Source organism: Mauremys mutica, chromosome 1, assembly GCF_020497125.1.
Source record: "Mauremys mutica isolate MM-2020 ecotype Southern chromosome 1, ASM2049712v1, whole genome shotgun sequence".
NCBI lineage: Eukaryota > Metazoa > Chordata > Testudines > Geoemydidae > Mauremys > Mauremys mutica.
The window spans coordinates 329,896,069-329,914,816 of NC_059072.1; positions in this window are offsets into that span (position 1 = coordinate 329,896,069).

Below are 18,748 nucleotides of genomic sequence, written 5' to 3' on the forward strand. Positions count from 1 at the left end.
ATAATAAATGGTAATATTCAGAGTTTCCTTGGAAAATTCCCATCAAAATTACCGATCTCTAGAAAGCCAACATACCAATTCCAGGCTGTAATGTTTAGTTTAAATTGCATTATTATCCAGCAAATTGAGTTACATCCAGAGCTGGCTGGAGGATGAAAATTGTATTTCATAACAACTTTCAAGATATCAAAATTTGGTTTTGTTCCATATTGAAACAAACGGAACCTTCTGAACATTTTCTGAAAACAGAATTGTGTCAAAATGTCCATTCTGGGATTTAAAAGATCAGGCTTTTGATTCAGGTCTCTCATTCTCCTCAGAAGTGACCAGAGTCCACCCTGGGCCTCTGAAACCTTTCCGCCAAAAGCTTTGTCAAAACTGATATGTCCCCATGAAATGTTTCAGCTTTGAAAAAAAGTTTTGTCAAAAATGTTCCAACCAGTTCTAGTTATTTCCTCTCTACTACAAGTTTTCCATTCTTAAGAGTATTTTCAAAACTCTGCTCTGCAAAAGAGATCTACTGCACACACCCCTACCCTGCTGATAAGCTTTTCAAGATGGAAAATAAAATGGAAAAAGTTATAGGCAAACAAATATGTTTACTAAATGTTCAGCTGATCTCCAGCTTTGTGTTGGAGTGAACTGAGGCCTCTTTTGTTCCCAAACAGAACAACTAGACTGAAGGCAAAAGTACCCTAATGGTCTGGACAAGGAATGGTCTCCAACAGTGCTCCTGAGTTAATCTTTCTGGCATGCAGGAAATGTTCCACTCACAATACAGACTTCAGTAGCCACTACCAGAGTTTATAGACTTTCCTAGGACAGGGTTCTGTCTGCTAGCTCTCCTCATCAGTCAGTGGAGTTCAGGGTAACATCAGAGGTATAAAAGTGGTTGTATTGCTAAATAACCAGGCATACTCTGAACAGGATGACGTGACTATGTAAACACCAATCAGTTTGAAAGGTGAACAGGCAGGATTTCTACAGACTGGATCCCAGACAGTTTTTATACTTTGTCTATGTTCTGCAGATCTTGTGGCTATTCAGTCTTGAATGGCAAACTAGTCATTAATCTAACCTCTTTATTACCATTAAAAGGAAAGGAAAGTGTGCCCTCAACATACTACAGCAAGAGACAGTAACCTCCTTAGATTAAGATAAACAGCCAGCAAAGAAATAGAGATACATAAAAAGAGATCAAGCCCAATTCCCAAGCTGGCTTTGTAAAAATGTTTCTCATTTTCTAATTGAATAGGAGGAGGAAAATAGTAAAAATACTGCAGCTGTGGTTGAGAGAGAGAAATCCACTTCACAGAGTAAATCATACTGCAGATTGAAGTCTTTTTCTAGCTCATCAGAAAGGCATCCCAAAAAGAAAATGCAAATCTCACCAAAAAATCTCAAACAGAAAAAGAACCATCTGTTTAGCTTTGAGAACTTCTTCATTGGAAGATAGTGGGGTGTTGCGGGAGGGCAAAAGATTGGGCTTTCATAATCCGAATCAGGTCCCTTTACCACAATATTTTGAAGTTATTATGTTCAGTATAACCTGAGGAACTAGAAACAATAGAAAGGCAGGGGGACAAATATCAGGGAGATTCTTTGAACTTCATAGGTAGTAAGAGTTGAGTCCCTTTACACACATTACGAAGAGATGTGATCCAAGCAGAGTGGGAATTTCCAGACAAAACCAGAAAACTAAATAATGCAGACAGAGATATTAATGGAGTTCAGAAAGGAAACTGAATCATTTTGCTAATGGTAGATGTAGTCATCTTGTCCTTAGTTAAGGGCACAGTAATACTATCAAAAGGTGGATTCCTGCTAGAGAAACCCGTTACTGAAAAATAGGAGAACACCTTAAGAATGAGCTACAAATCTGCAGTAACTGCCTTAAGCAATCAATATAAATAAAGGTAATGTGAGTGCCTTGTTTGAGAAGTGCAAATTTAATTCTGCATTTTCTGGGTCTCTCACATTTTTCAAAGACTAACATTCTTGAAAGATGATATGCACTCAAATGTTAACACTGATATGTGCCTGCAACCTTAATTTTGCCATAAAGTTTTTAGATTGTGGTGCTTCACAGATAAAATAAAGACAAGGGGCCATTTCTTGGAGTCTTACAATCGAGGACCACAATCCCACCAGGAGATCTGCACATGAGGGCCCCTGACCCAATGCAGTGTGCACTGTAGTCAATGGAACCTTGCAAGGACAAAGGAATCAGTCCTTGCAGGGCTTCTTTCAGAATTGTACCCTAAGCTAGATCTAACGAAGGGAAAAATAGCATTAAGCAAGGAAGACATGGAAGGAAGTTTATATACACAACAAGGTTTAGGTTATGAAGTCAATGGGACTATACAGATTTACACTAGGTGAGGATCCTATGAGTAGTGTTGGAATAGAGTTATTGTGGGAATAAATGGGTTTTGAAGGTATATTAGAAGGAGGAGACTGAGGTTGCATATTATTTAGGGAAGATTTTTCAGGTACAAGGGTCATGAGAGGTAGAGAGGGCCAATGGATAGGGCACTGGACTGGGACTCAGGAGACCTTGATTCTATTCCTGGCTCTGCCACTGATCTGCAGTGTGATCCTTGGGCAAGTCACTTCACTTATCTGTGCCTCTGCTTTCCTATTTGGAGTGAAAGCTTGTCAGGGCATAGACTCTTATTGTGTGGGTGCAATGACTAGCACGATGGGGACCATATTGTTGTAGGAATATTAATCACAATAGCATTTGTGAGAGGAACATAGTATCCCAAAGTATATTTCACACATCTCTGAAAATAGTCCTACTTTATTTCTGTACAAACCCCAAAAATGAAAGAGTGATACGTGATACAAACTGATGTCAGAAAAGCCACTAAACAATTCTAGAACTGAGGTGTGTCACCTTATATTAAAAAGGAGGAAATGTGTAGAAAAGCAAAGGCTCCAGCTAGTACAGAATGCAGCTACCTGACTTTTGCATGTCTGAGGCCACTGTGAGGACCATGCTGAAGTCCTTCCGCTAGCTCCCAGGCAGCTTCGCATGCCAGTTTAAAGTTTTGGCCCTAATTTTCAACACAATTAGTGGATCACGCCCCAGCTACATTAAAGGTTGAATTTCAATCTGTGAGAACCACCCTGGCAACCATATTCCTCTGGGACAATGCAGATCACAAAGCCTGAGATTAAGCACGAGAGCTGGAGCTAAAAGCACTCTTGTTTAAGGGGATCCAGTCATATTTCTTAGGAAATCAGGTAAATCCAGAGACTGACCATCTTTAGGAAATGCTGCAAAACCTTTTCCTGTTAAAAAACCTTTCCACCATAAGAATGGCACTGACACCCCTGCCTACCCAATAACCTCTAGTAACAAAAAGAGAAAATTAATAAAATCTAAAACATCAAAACTAACAACCCTAACCCAAGCAGAGTTGTTGTCCCTGAAAAAAGCACTAGCCATTCCATGAAATCCACTAGGAACTTCACAATTTCTATTGATTTTCCATAGGGGGTCCTCAGATACTATTGTGATGAGTGCTTATAAAGCTCTAGGATGGCTAGAAAGCATCCAAGGCCTCTGACACCAATTAAAGCTACATATAGAGAGTATCAGAGGGGTAGCCATGTTAGTCTGGATCTGTAAAAGCAGCAAAGAGTCCTGTGGCACCTTATAGACTAACAGACGTATTGGAGCATGAGCTTTCGTGGGTGAATACCCACTTCGTCGGATGCATGTAGTGGAAATTTCCAGGGGCAGATATATATATGCAAGCAAGAAGCAGGCTAGAGATAACAGTTGAGGTGTGAACACCAAGGGAGGAGAAACTGCTTTTGTAGTTGGCTAGCCATTCACAGTTTTTGTTTAATCCTGAGTTGATGGTGTCAAATTTGCAAATGAACTGAAGTTCAGCAGTTTCTCTTTGAAGTCTGGTCCTGAAGTTTTTTGCTGCAGGATGGCTACCTTTAGATCTGCTATTGTGTGTCCAGGTAGGTTGAAGTGTTCTCCTACAGGTTTTTGCATATTGCCTTTCCTAATATCTGATATTAGGAATGGCAATCTCCCTGGACACACAATAGCAGATCTAAAGGTAGCCATCCTGCAGCAAAAAAACTTCAGGACCAGACTTCAAAGAGAAACTACTGACAAATTTGACACCATCAGCTCAGGATTAAACAAAGACTGTGAATGGCTTGCCAACTACACAAGCAGTTTCTCCTCCCTTGGTTTTCACACCTCAACTGCTAGAAGAGGGCCTCATCCTCCCTGTTTGAACTAACCTTGTTATCTCTAGCCTGCTTCTTCCTTGCATATATATACCTGCCCCTGGAAATTTCCACTACATGCATCTGATGAAGTGGGTATTCACCCACGAAAGCTCATGCTCCAATACGTCTGTTAGTCTATAAGGTGCCACAGGACTCTTTGCTGCTTATATAGAGAGTAGCATACAGTAACAGTCAACATTAGCTACTTAAGTTAAGAGTTAAGGCTTGTGTCAAAGATGCCTATGAACTAAGCTCCTGATGTTATTAAGGAGATATTCAACCGGAACAATGGTCACACCCTGGCCTGAAATATCATTGTACAAGGGTTCTCACTTGCTGAGCATACACATATTTATAAAGAGCTATACTATAAATCTGCAGGGCCCATGAGATTGCATCCTCTTGCAGAAGCATACTATACACAGCCAGGCCTCAGCAAATTAAGATTCTGTACCAATACAAGTAATTGAAGAACATAGATCTGCCTTAAGCATATGCATGTTGTGGAAAATCCCCACTGTGAAGGTTGGTGGCCAGGATATAATTCCAAGTAATGAAATATTAGGTAAGAACATTCCTTTTATATTCTTTTTTCCTCATTAAGTCTTTATAATTCCCTTGTGTGGTTTAAACTTTAAAGACTCTGCCCAGATGCTGTTTCCCACACTAATTAGACACTAAGCATCTGTTGGACTCTCCTTTGGTTACCACTAGTACTTAAACCACCACTATTCCCCACCGAATAGTAGTGAAATCTTTTCTCCACTACAGACTTGTCTACACTTGGTTGATGCAAGTTATATCAACTAAAGCTGCCACAATTAGTCTATTGCTCATGCACGTACATACTTAGCTCCTTCCATTGGTGCTGCATTTACATCAGCATACAGCTGCTGAAGTTAGTATATTGCTTGCACATGTGCATACATATCTCCTTGTGTTGGAGTGCTTGTGTTGATGCATAGTGCAGTTTACCATGGGTAGGTATCTGATTGTGCAAGCTGCTCAATGTCTTTGGGAAAGTTTTAGTAATGCATGGTGGGGCAGAAATGAGTTTTGCAGTGGTGACTGGGAGCGTGGGTCAACTTCCCACCATTCAACTGTCTCCATCCCATAATGTCATTTATATTCCATATTTTTGGTGCCTTTTAAAAAAATCTCATGAACCCACATGGCCTTGCCACCAGGAAAGACTCTGGCTGCAGGGAAAGGCTCTGGCAGGGAGGAAAGACTCCAGCTGCTGCCTGCTGCTGGAGCCTCCCCCTGGTGCCTTCTCTGTGCCAGAGCCTCTCACTGCTGTGTGTAGCTACACACCCCAGTATAGACATGGCCTGCTTTTTTACTGTGACATGTAGCTACACATAGAATACTCGCCATCACAAGTGTACACAAGACACCTTAGTTGATGTTGCACAGGAAAAAGTAGAATCTAGCTCCCTCTCTTAATGGTGTTGGCTCCGCAGAGCTAAGCGGAGTAAAATTAATCTTGTTTTTGCCATTGAAGTAGGCAGACGTGGTTTAGCTATGTATAAGAAACAGTATTCCTCCTCTCCCTCCCATGCCTCTAGGTATACCACCCTAGCATGGCTGGGTGTTGTGTGGCAGCCAGAGGCTGGGGCAGTCCCCACTAGAAACGCAGAATGTACTATGTGCCTTACATCAGAACATTGCTTCATTCCATCTGTTACCTGCTATTCCCTAAGCCTACTGGCAACTGCTTGCTTTCTCTGTATCTTTATACACTTCTTTTTCTTGTGTATCTGTACTTTTTAAAAGCAGATCACTGTTCTGCGGGGGAGGAGGGGAGTCATGTGGAGAACAAGCAATACGTGATCAGTAGCACAGTCACTTAACCTGCATCTGCTGATTGTGTTATGTATCTGACATGAGTAAACCAGAAGCACTTGGCAGAGTGTATGGAATTTTCTCATCACCCTTGGAAAGCCTGGTTGAGCAGTCAGCCCCTTAACTATATCCCAAGTCTCCATCCATGGAGCATGCACAGAACTTGGACATAATTAAAATGGTCTCAAAATCTGCTGAGTCTGGGCTGGGCTTGCAATGACCAGGGTATGGGTGATCAGGCCTAATAGTTAAAGTCAGGAACCAAAGCAGGGGGTTAGAGCTGGAGACAGAGTCAGGAGTAAAGCCAAGGTTCAAAGCCTGAGTCAGAGTCAAGCCAAGGGCTGGAGCCAGAGTCAGGGCATAGGAGCAGGGACCTAGAACAAGGCAGGAAAGCAGAAACTGGGGAGGCTGGGGATCTGGGATAAGGAAGACAGGGCTTAGGAACAGGCTAGGAGGCAGTGTCTGCAGTGGCAGCCTACCAAGGATTTGCCTAATTGCTCAGATAACTTCCTGTGCCTTCTTCTGACTTAAGAGGTGGGATCAGCTGTCTCCCCCAAGCATGGGCTTCACAGGCAGAACCCTTGGTGAGCTAGAGCTCTATCAGACCCCTTCTTCAGTGATTCTGGTGAACAGCTGGGTGGTAGCTGCAGTCTGGGGCCTCACGGTCACACAATCAAGACCTGTGATTCCTTACGAGGCTCTCCTACAGGCCACTTGCACCCCCATATGCTTTCCAAATTATTTAGTTTAAAAATAAAATGAGAATTTCAGCTAGCAGTAAACGTGGAAGGAGGAAGACTGGTCTTGTGGATAGGGCACTGGACTGGGACTCAGAAGGCCTGGGTTTTATTCCCGGCTCTGCCACAGATTTCCTGTATGATCTTGAAGTTAATCTACTTAGTTCCCCAGTTCTAAAATGGGGCTAGTACCTCCCTTTCTGACAGTGGTGCTGCAGGGATAACATCCGATAATAATGGTGAGCCACTCAGGTATGATAATCAGAGCACTTATGGGGATTATTTATTACTGCTTCACTCCCCCTCTGGTATGGATGGATGAGGGTGGGGGGGGGTGGTCTTACTAAAATTGTTCCCTGCTGGAAGCGAAGATACAGCTTCCCAGAGGCACCTCATAGGTGTTTCAAATTCCCTGCAAGAGAAAGCGGTAAAGAATGGCCCTACCATCACATCCAAGCATGAAGAATGCTGGTTCGCTTCCCAGGAAGGCCCTCTCTTGTTACACCGTTACTTTCAGAAGGCTTTGTTGTATTGTGATTCCAATGATAACACTTTGTTCTTATGCCACGTGTTTCATCCCTACATCTCAAAATACTCTACAGTGGGAGGCCAATATCATTATCCCCATTATAAAGCTTGGGAAGCTGAGGAACAGAGTCGCTTGCCCAGGGTCACAGAACAAGTCAATGGTAGATCTGAGAATGGAACCAGGAATCTTTACTCCCTGTTTGGTGTCTTCGCCACTGGACTACACTGTCTCCCATTAAGAAATCACACCAAAGACATAGTTCAGAATGAGGATAATAATATAAAATATTTTCTGTCCAACAATTTTTTTCCCTAAAATCAACTTATCTTGCAATATATTTAAACTTACTGTATGAAATCCTTACCCCCACTGAAGTCAATGACAAAGTTCCCATTGACTTTAATGGAGCCAGGATGTCACTTCTCATATATGTAAGATGTGTGTATACAATACATTTCTCTTCTCTTTTTTTTACAGATTTGTTTCATAGGCTTTTCCTTTGCTGCTGATACACATCATCATTTCTATTTTTGTGAACATGCCTGTGCTTAATAGTCTTGGTTCAGTCAGTTTAGTGGATCATTAATTAACACTGATTACTCTGCTCTCATTAAAACTCAGATGGCATCACGAATTACCAACATTAATAATAAAACAATCACTTTCCATAGCCTTAAAATGTCTGAAAGAAACATTTTTTCCCTATCCTATTAAATTTTATTATAACAAAGGATTCAGAATTTAACAGCTAGAACTACTTTATTAGGATTTTTATGATGTCCTAAAGCAGTGAATGTCTTCAAACTTTCAGTAGGAGAAAAGAGAGCAAACATCTGAGACTTTAAAAATATATAGTTTGACATTTCCTTTAATTGTTCACAAATTAAAGGAAAAAATCAATTGAATGTTTTCTCAATATAAATTCTTTCGTAGGGATACTGGGTCAAACTCTGCTGTTGTTTACACCAATGGATATCTGGAGTAACTGCAGTGGAGTCAATACAAATTTACATTCATGTAACTGAAATGAAAATTTGGGCCACATTTTATGCAAATTAGTACATAAGCTAGGATTTGTTGAAGGGTATTATTGTCCTTCAAGAAGGCTGTCACAGGAATGAAATAGATCTGGATATAACAAATGGATATAAAGAAACAAGTTAATAATCATAATTATATTTATAATTATAGAATGCAGATATGTAAAGTACCATAGAAGTTAGAAGCTGAAAAATTCATTACTGTATTGCATTACATGTTTCATTTTATAAGAAGCTGCTCTTGAGTGGCTGTAATTGAGATTAGTAATTGGGAAGTTCAGAAGCTTTACAAATGCGGGTCACTTGGTCTTTTGTTGAAGATATTAAGAACTGTCCAGTAACTTTAAAAAAGGATGGTAATCAACTTTTAATTAGTTTTTGCTTAAATAAGGATTTTGATAATAGTAGTGTTACACATATCAATGGCTTATAGGCTGAAAGCTCTGATACACAAAATGAAAGCTGTTTTCCAGGCTTCGCAGATGATGGGTTTTCAGACTGAGAAACAACCAGTTAACTAGCCATAGGCTCAGGAGCGGCGCCAGGGTTTCTGGCGCCCTAGGCAGAATTCGGGGGGCGGCATTTTGTGCGCTCTCCACGGGGCGTGCGAGAGCTTCCAGTTCCGCTTCCATCGCGCTGCTGAAGAAGGACCCTCCACTGAAATGCCACAGGCGACAGCAGCAGTCATTGAGCTGCTCAATTGCCTGCCTCTGTTTTCCACGGCACGTCGGCGGAGGGTCCTTCTTCGGCGGTGCGACGGGTGCGGCACAGAAAGCTCCCATGCGCCCTGTGGGGAGCGCACAAAATGCCACGCCCCCAAATCCTGGCGCCCTAGGCGACCGCCTAGGGTCGCCTAATGGAAGCGCTGGCCCTGCATAGGCAACTATTACATTTGTGAAAGAGGAACTTCCTTCTCTCCATTTTCAGCTGGATTCTCTTAACTTTGCCCTCGCTAAATAGTCCTTTACTATGTGTGTAGACCTGTTGAAATCTATGGGATTTCATGTGTTTTAACTTTCTGCTCCGTACAAGGAAGGGTGGCAAAAACTGTCCCTCTGTGACCTAGTTGATATTGGAGTATGTGTAATCTATAGAGATATTAGGATAATAGGAGCCTGTGTTGGAGAAAAGTGAACCACTAAAAAGAAAAGGGTTAAGTTTAAATAAATAGAAATTATTCTAGATTCAGAATCCCTGGAAATAAAAGGTATCATAAGAAAAAGTTTTGTTGTTTGGAGACCATAACCAGAAACTATAAGGATACACTGTTTTTATTTAAAAATATGAAATATCTTCAGTCAAGATACTTAGTAGAAAAGATAATAACACATATACATAGATTTTATTGTTTTGTTCATTAAAAAGCAGGCAACGTTTGTAATGCATATGTTGAAAAGTGAAAGACCTTATACAAGGCCCAACTAAAATATGTATCATCAGAACTTAATTGCCTAGCCAGATGTTTGTTAACTGCTTGCTTAGAATTAGAGAGACAAGGTGGATGAGGAAATATGTTTTATTGGAACAACTTCTGTTGGTGAGAGAGGCAAGCTTTTGAGAAGAGCTCTATGTAGCTCGAAAGCTTGCCTCTCTCACCAACAGAAGTTGGTCCAACAAAATATATTACCTCACCCACCTTGTCTCTCAAATATCCTGAGGTCAACACAGCTACAACTACACAGCTTAGAATTCCACAGATTCACAGCACAGAAGTGATTCCAGCACATGGAAGAGATAATGGTTGTGGTTAGTTTTGTTTCTGACATTTTGGTGGCAATAATTTATAAATCTCATAAAACTTCTCAAATAAATAAATAAATAGAAAAAATGCTTCATCCAGCTACTAAGGAGCCAAGCTAAGAGTGTTACAGAACACATGACTCAAGTGTCCAGGTTGCTGTATAATGGACAGATTTGATAAGTTTCATTTTGAAATGGCTAATGTTCCAGTATGAGTTGGACACACTGCATGCAGCCAAGTGTCATACTTCTGGAGTGGCTGTCACTAGAACTAGTTTAACTTAAAAAAAAAATTAAAAGGTTGAGGAAAATAGGTTAAGGACAATTTTGAAGACTTAAATATTGCACCTTTTTTTGTGACTACCTGTAACTGTCAAATATTTTCCCTCTTCCCTGTTCTCACTTTCAAGTAACATTGTAAACAAGAAGTGGGCAGCATTGTCTCCTGCACACGTAAACAAACTTGTTTGTTTGTCTGAGCAACTGGCTGAACAAGAAGTAGGATTGAGTGGACTTGTAGGCTCTAAAGTTTGACATTGTTTTATGTTTGAATGCAGTTATTTTTTGCGCATAATTCTACATTTCTAAGTTCAACTTTCATGATAAAGAGATTGCACTACAGTACTTGTATTAAGTGAATTGAAAAATACATTTTCTTTTATTTTTACAGTGCAAATATTTATAATAAAAATAAATATAAGGTGAGCACTCTACATTTTGAATTCTGTGTTGAAATTGGAAACAATATATTTGAAAATGTGGAAAACATCCAAAAATATTTAAATAACTAGTATTCTATTATTTTTAGCAGTGCAATTATTCGTGCAATTAATTGTGATTTTTTTTTCATTGCGTGATCGATCACAATTAATTTTTTAATTGCTTGACAGCCCTAGTATAATCATTAACATATTATTAGAGGAGCAGACTATCAGAAAAAACTTGTTCCCATCAGGAGTCAAGGTCTTCAGCAGAGCCAATCTGGAGGCAGGACCTAAAACAGAGTTAGTCTCCGGGCAACCTAACCTGACCTGTAGTAGCATGCCTGATTGGCTACAGCACCTGATCTGTCGGAAGAGTCAGCTGACCTGTAGTAGCGTGCCTGATTGGCTACAGCACCTGATCTCTCGGAAGAGTCAGCCAACTGGCTTTTAAGCCCTGCAACAGCTCAGTGGCTGCTCAAAGCCTTTGCTGATAGCTCCTATGCCTGCTTGTACTCAGCCTTCTAGCCCTGCCTCACTCCAGGGACCCTGATCTTGATCCTGACCCTTGTTTCTGATTCCTGGCTCTCACCTCTGATTATGACTTTGTCTCTGACTCTGGGCTCCAACTCTGTTTCTGACCCTTGACTCCAATTACCAACTCCTGTTCTAAACACTAGGTCTGACTCCTGCTCTAACCACTGGACAGGACAACCCATGTCCCTGTTGCTGACAGTTCATATCTTTAAAAAAAAAACACGTGGTGAATTACATGTAATGGGGTAGGCCCAACACTGCCTCTTTCGTGGTATTCCTCTACACAGCAGCTGGATGTTTAATTTCCACCCCCACATGCACCCTGGAGTGAGGCATCTATCTCCGAGAGAAGCTTAGTGCATACTCTTCTTGTTGGCATCGCCCTTTGGCTAGTTTAGGTGGCTCCCTGCCTAGCCTTCTGGTTTTATGGATCACTCTTAGGAGCCTGTCTCTCCCCATTCATTGCATAGGAAGCCTAGGTGCCCAACTCAGTGTGTATCAGTGTTGTTCCTGTGATTTACTAGGTGCCATGTTACTCAGTGATGCAACATCTAAGTTCCTTTGTGGATCCCACCCTTCCTGCCTGATAACTCTTCTCAAGTGGGACCCTATCGTCTAGCTGTCCTTGGCCCCAAACTGTACTGAACTTCTTAAGTCTCCCCAGTACCTTCAGTGCACCCTTTCCTGGAGCTCCACCACTGTGGGTATTCCTGTTTGCCCCTTCAGGGACAGGTGACAGTGTAAGCACCTAACACACTCACTCTGCAAAGGGAGTTCTAAGCACACACTCATGCTTCACTGCAGAAGAGCTATGCAGGTCTCTTGAAAAACAACAAAATGCTGCATGCCAAGCCCTGTCTCAGTTTCCTCACTCTAAGAGACAGTGTTTAGTCACTGTTTTTTCTCTTCATGCTCCATCCTGCCTGCTTCTGATCTCACCTCACCTCTTTTTCCCCCTTTCTCTAAAATGATTAGTAAGAGAGTCCTCCCCTTATGGTCATCCTCAAAAGTGACCAACATCCCCTGTCAGATGATCCATTAGTTACCAACTTACCTGATAGGAGGGGTTTCTCTGGGCAATAGCTAATTCATTGTCTAATTGGGCTTGCATTTGAATAGGAGACCTTCCAAATTAATGAGCCTTGATTGGTTTGGATTGTTTGCCCTCTGTCAGCATCTTCTGGAATTCCAGTTCAAGATGAGGCAAAAAAGACAACAGTGAAGGGGCAAGCTTCTTGCGAAAATGGTGCCCAGAAAACAAAATGGAGTTCACAGTTGATGCCTACACATATTCACTAACCCAGTTCTGCGTGGTTATGGCTGTGACAACTTCCAAAAATCTCAGCTAGCCAAGGAGCCATACCTTAATAGGAACAGCTACATCAGATTGCATGAGGGAGAGAAAAGATGAGTTGAATAATCTTTTCAGTTTTCTCTGTCTGCCATTATTTCCACAGGGTTTTTTGTTCGTTTGATTTTTGGGTTTTTTGTTTAGTTGGTTGGTTTTTTTGCCGCTCCACTTTCGGCCTGATCCACACTCAAGGAAAGCAATGAAAGTCTTTCCATCGACTTCAGCAGGCTTTGGATCAGAGCTCTAGGATCTGATATTAAGGCTTTAATCAGATCAAACTGCAAGTTTCTTGAATAGGTTTTGCCTGAGTAAGGCCTGTAGGACTTAACTCAGAAATTTTTGAAAGCATTTGGATTTTCTAGAAGACCTTCATGAAACTTCCATATGTTGCTGACTAAATAAGAGTAGAATCTTGATTCAGTATGTTGAGGCTGGTACATCAGAATAAACTGCAGAGGATCAGACTTGTATTATTGGAAACCTGAAGAAACCATTTGGCCTGTTCTCAGTTATCTGGCTACTAGATATCTTGGATGCCCTCCTATTACTGGACTGTCTGAAAATATAAATCAAGAAGAGAGACATAGTCTCATCACAGGTGAAACTGTGCTGAAATCCAAAATTACTTGAGCATATTGTCTTTCTCACTTAATCTGCCTGTGCTTGATTTACAATACCAATGTTAACTCAAGAGAAGTGCCTGGTTTTAAATAGTCTCACAAAGATGTTCCAGAGGCTTTCCAATACATTCCTGCTAGAGTTCATTATAAAACAGTTTTTGTCTAAATTTGGCATTTGGTTGTGTGTTACAATGGAAGCAAATTTAAGAATCTCTGAAATTGTTCAATGAAAAATTAAAAAAAAAATGAAGTTTCACATATTAAACAAAACTGTGGTATTTAGATGGCTTTGAAAATGTCCTGCAAATATTTGGGCCATTGAAGAGCAATCACACCGATATACATGAAAAACTATTTAGTACTAAATTAGTAGTAGATAGGGCCTAACGGCCCTAATTGAGATCATAACTCCACTGTACTAGGCACTCTGGCCTGGATTCATTAAAGGAATTAGACATGGTGGTGCTAAGCATCAGAGCCTAACTTTTAGACACCTAGAAAATCACTTTGGTTCACAAAAGCTGAGTTAAATGCCGAGGCCCTTATACAATGAATGGGGAGTAGTGGGTGCCTTAGAGTGAGCCACAGAGAACAAAATGGCATGACTGATATTTTTCTCCTAGGAAGCCTGTGATGGAATTAGGACTTGAACCTCCATCTTCTGAGTGCTAGTCCAGTGCTTTAACTATCAGACCATCTTTTACTCTTGTTGAATGGAGCTTTCTCATACAAAATGCAAGGATGGATGCAACACATCACTCACAAACCTTTCATTTTTCTTTAGTATGTTCACAGAATTTTACAAATAACTTGTACTGATTTTTTCACTTGCCAAGAGTGGTTCTTAGGTTTTTAAACAGAGTATTGTCTATTTTTGGTCTTCAACAGTAGGGGGGATGTGGAAGAGAGAGAGGGGGGATTCACTTGTTAGGAGAAATGAATTGGTTTCTTTATACAAAAGTTTCAGGTAAGTCTGAATCTTGGGGTGAATGCTTTGCAGTATTCACCCAGCTTTGTCAGAGACACTTGGTATAAAGGCATATATGCTATGCGTAAGTGAAAGAATATCCGTCCTTTAAGAATTACTAGCAAGTAGCTACAAGAACATTTGACACACAAAATCTTTGCATGACACACAACACCAAACACTGGGCCAAATTCACCTTGGTGTATCTAATGCAAATTCAGCTGTCATTCATAGATCCCATTGATTTCAGTGGGGACTATAGAGTGTGACCGCAGATTTCTCCAGCTGACTCTTGTGGGGTTACAGAAGACATGAATCTTGTCTCACCAAGGTTTACCGTTCACCAAAAATCTGATTCCAATATGGAACTATTATGATGTGATTGTAGGATGATGACAGCCTATCACAGTCAAATCAAACTGAGTCAGTCAGTCTCACTGTCATAAATGTTATTTGAGCCTACACAAATGACAAGCACAACAGCTGGAATCTCTACCTATTGCCTTATGAACTGGCCCATACCAGAGCACACTCTAGACAACCCTATATAATTATTAGGTAGTAGCAGCTTGAAAATTCGATTAAAGCTCTGGAGGCATTCTCAGGCAGAAACAGAGCCAGAGCAATTACAGGACTACAAGAATGAATTTACTGCATTGCCTGCAATAAGGCCTCATGATAGAAATCTGTCAGACAGTCTGAAGTGATCTTATTACAGAGGAAGAAGCCTTTTCAAATGAATAACATAGTGTGACTACTAGACCACCAAACCCTTATGCTTGCATTTGTCAAACTGCAAGGTTGACTTTTGTGTGTTTAAAGAATTGAACAAAGTCTTTCTTCCAAAATTATGTGATTTAAACTGCAGGTTTATGAGAATATATAGTTGGCAGGATGTTTGTGCTTGGAACCTAACAAACCTCTTATTGTTTTCCATGTTAGGTTCCAGGTGTATAAAACATCAGTAGCTTCTTGATCTAACTGGTGTTTTGCTAGATGAAATATCAGAATATATTTTAATTTCCTCGTTAGAAAGTTCTCTAGGAAATTTCTCTGAACAAGTTCCCTAGAACAAAATTCTGAGTTACACCAGTTGTGACAGACCCAGACCAGTGGGGTACAGGAGTCTGGTCCTATTAGTATCCAGGAAGTGGGCGGGCGAGCCCGCCCACTGCTAAAGGACCTCCCCCCAGCCTAAGGAGAGGATCCACAGGTCCGGGACACTAACTAAGTACGTGGGACAACCAATGAAAAAAACAGGAGCAGGAGTGAGGTCATAGGGTTAAACGAAGGGAACCGGATGGGGACACCGAGCAGAGAACCCCGGACAACGCCCACTGCTCCTCGAAAGCGTCAAGGGAGCCAGTGGACGCCGCCCAGAGGAACTCCGCCCGGATGCGTGAACGGACGGAGGAGCGGAAATAGGCCCCACAGTCGCAGGAAATCCCATCAGCCAACCTCCTCTCTCTGGTTTTATAGATGGCTAGTTTGGCCAGGACTAAGAGGAGGTTGACAAGGAGATCCCGCGACTTCGTGGGGCCACGGATAGGGAGTGTATAGATAAACAGGTGAGGGGAAAAGTGCAACCAAAAACGCAACAGGAGATCCAAGAGGAGCCGGAACAGGGGCTGCAACCTGGCGCACTCCAAATAAACATGCGCCAGGGTCTCCTTCACGCCGCAAAAGGGGCAGGTGTTGGGGACAGGGGTAAACCGCGCCAAGTACACGCCCGTGCTCACGGCCCCATGAAGGAGCCGCCAACTGACATCCCCGGCGGGCCTCGGGACTAGGGCAGAATACAGGCTGGCCCACCGGGGCTCCTCACCCTCGAGAGGTGGCAGGAGGTCCCGCCATTTCGTATCGGGGCGGGACGCGAGGGTGAGGTAGTGAAGCGTGTGGAGCACGAGCGTGTACAGATGTTTTCTTGGCGCGGTCTGGAACAAAACCGGCTGCAGTTCGGGCAGCCGGCTTGCAGTGAAAGGGCGAGGGGGGTGAGTGGGGCCACGGGGCAGGGGCCCGATAAAAAGATCCACAGGGCCCGGGGTGGAAGGTGGGCGGGGCGTGCCCTCTCGCAGGACCCGGTCGAGGTAAACTCGAGCAGCGGGCAGTAAAGCGGCCTTCACCTCCTGAAGTACGCGCTGGGGGGTACGAGGGCTGGAGAGCCCCATGCGCTGAGCGAGCGTCAGGGGATCCAGCCAGTCTCCCCGGTCGTAGTCCAGGAGGTCTCCGACCCTGGTGACTCCTGCCAAGACCAGCCTCTGGCACACCGCGGGGGACTCCGCCACCTGCACACAGAGCTGGGGGTTGTGTAGCAGGGGCTCCGCGAGGAGATCGACCCCCACGGTGGCCGCCACGGACCTGGTCGTTGAAAAGAGCTTCCAGGTCCGGAGGAGGTCTTGGTAGAAGACCGGCAGCCCAGAGAGGTCTCGCGGAAGGCCTCTCGGATGGAGAGAAAAGAGCTGCCGGTCGTATCGGAGCCCTCGGAAGCGGCGGAGGAAGGTGTGTGCCAATACGCTCCACGCCGGACTACCCACACAGTACAGGAGCCTCTGCAGGGCCTGGAGGTGGAAGACATGGACCTGAGTGCGCAGGCACTTCAGGCCCTGCCCCCCCTCCTCCAGGGGCAGGTGGAGGACCCCTGCAGAGACCCAGTGCGTTCCTGGCCAGAAGAACTCCAGAACCGCCGTCCGGAGGTTGGCCAGGAAATCCGGGGCCAGGACCAGGGTGTTGAGCCGGTACCAGAGCATGGACAGGACTAATTGATTCAGCACCAGCGCCCTCCCTCGAAGAGAGAGGCACCGGAGTAGTCCTGTCCATTTCTGGAGCCGCGCCCTCACCCCGCCCTCTAAACCATGCCAGTTCTCCGGCGGAGACGGATGCGTGGCAGAAAGGTAAACGCCAAGATAGAGCAGCGGACCCGCGCTCCACCGGATGGCCTGAAGCGCGGGTGGGAGGGAGCTCGCCTGCCACCCGTCCCCGACCACCAGGCCAGAGCTCTTGACCCAGTTGACCCGGGCGGAGGAGGCCGCCGAATAAATGGCCTGGCAAGCCTCCACCCGCGCCAAGTCGCCCGGGTCCTGGACCACGAGGAGCACATCGTCGGCGTACGCCGACAGGACCAGCCGCAGCTCCGGCTCCCGGAGCACCAACCCCGTCAACCTCCGACGGAGGAGACAGAGGAAGGGCTCGATCGCCAGAGCGTACAGCTGACCCGAGAGGGGACACCCCGCCGTACTCCTCGCCCGAAGCTGACCGGCTCGGTCAGGGTCCAGTTGAGCCTGACCAGACACTCCGCGGAAGCGTACAGCACCTGGAGAAAACCCACAAACTGGGGTCCGAAGCCTAATGCTTGCAGAGTGCCCAGGAGATACCCGTGATCCACCCTGTCGAACGCCTTCTCCTGATCCAGGGACAGGAGGGCGAACGACAGACCATCCCTACACCCTAACTCCAGAAGGTCCCGGACCAGATACAAGTTATCAAAGATCGTGCGGCCCGGGACGGTGTAGGTCTGGTCCGGGTGGACCACGTCCGCCAGCACGGACCCTAGCCGAATCGAAATGGCCTTCGCAACGATTTTGTAGTCCGTGCTGAGGAGCGAGATGGGACGCCAATTCCGTAAATCGCGGAGGTCCCCCCTCTTCGGCAATAAGGCGAGCACGGCTCGCCTGCACGAAAGAGGGAGGACCCCGCTCCGCAAAGACTCGGCCCAGACGGTGACTAGGTCTGGGCCGAGGACGTCCCAGAACACGCGGTAGAACTCCACGGTCAGCCCGTCCATGCCCGGAGATTTATTGGTGGGCATGCGACGGAGGGCTTCCGAGAACTCGGCCAGAGTGAGAGGCAGCTCTAGCCGGTCCCGGTCGCCCGCGCTGACCGTCAGGAGTCCGTCCCAGAGCACTTTGCAAGCGTTAGGATCGGTCGGATCCGGGGAGAAAAGAGCCGCGTAGAAGGCCCTGGCCCTCCCGCAGATCTCCGCCGGATCCGTGAGGGGGGTGCCGTCCTCCGCCAGGAGGCAGGTGACGTGCTTTTTGGCCCCCCTCCTTTTCTCCAGGGCGTAGAAGAAGCGGGAGCCGCGATCCATCTCCCGAAGGAGGCGGATGCGGGATCGAACAAAGGCACCCCGGGCTCGATGATCCTCGAGGGCCCGGAGCTCCTCCCGCTTCTCCCGGCACGCTCCGCAGAGGGATGGATCCTCGGGGCTGGTGGCCAGACGCCTCTCCAGCTTCAAAACCTCCCGTTCCAACTGCTCTATCGCCGCATCCCTCCGTCGGCTGGCGCCCCGGGTGTAGTCGCGGCAGAAGAGCCGGGCGCGCACCTTCCCCAGGTCCCACCATCGCCGCGCCGAGGGAAAGGCGCGTCTCTGCCCTCGCCAGGCCAGCCAGAACTCCCGGAAGGACGCCACGAAGCCCACGTCCTCC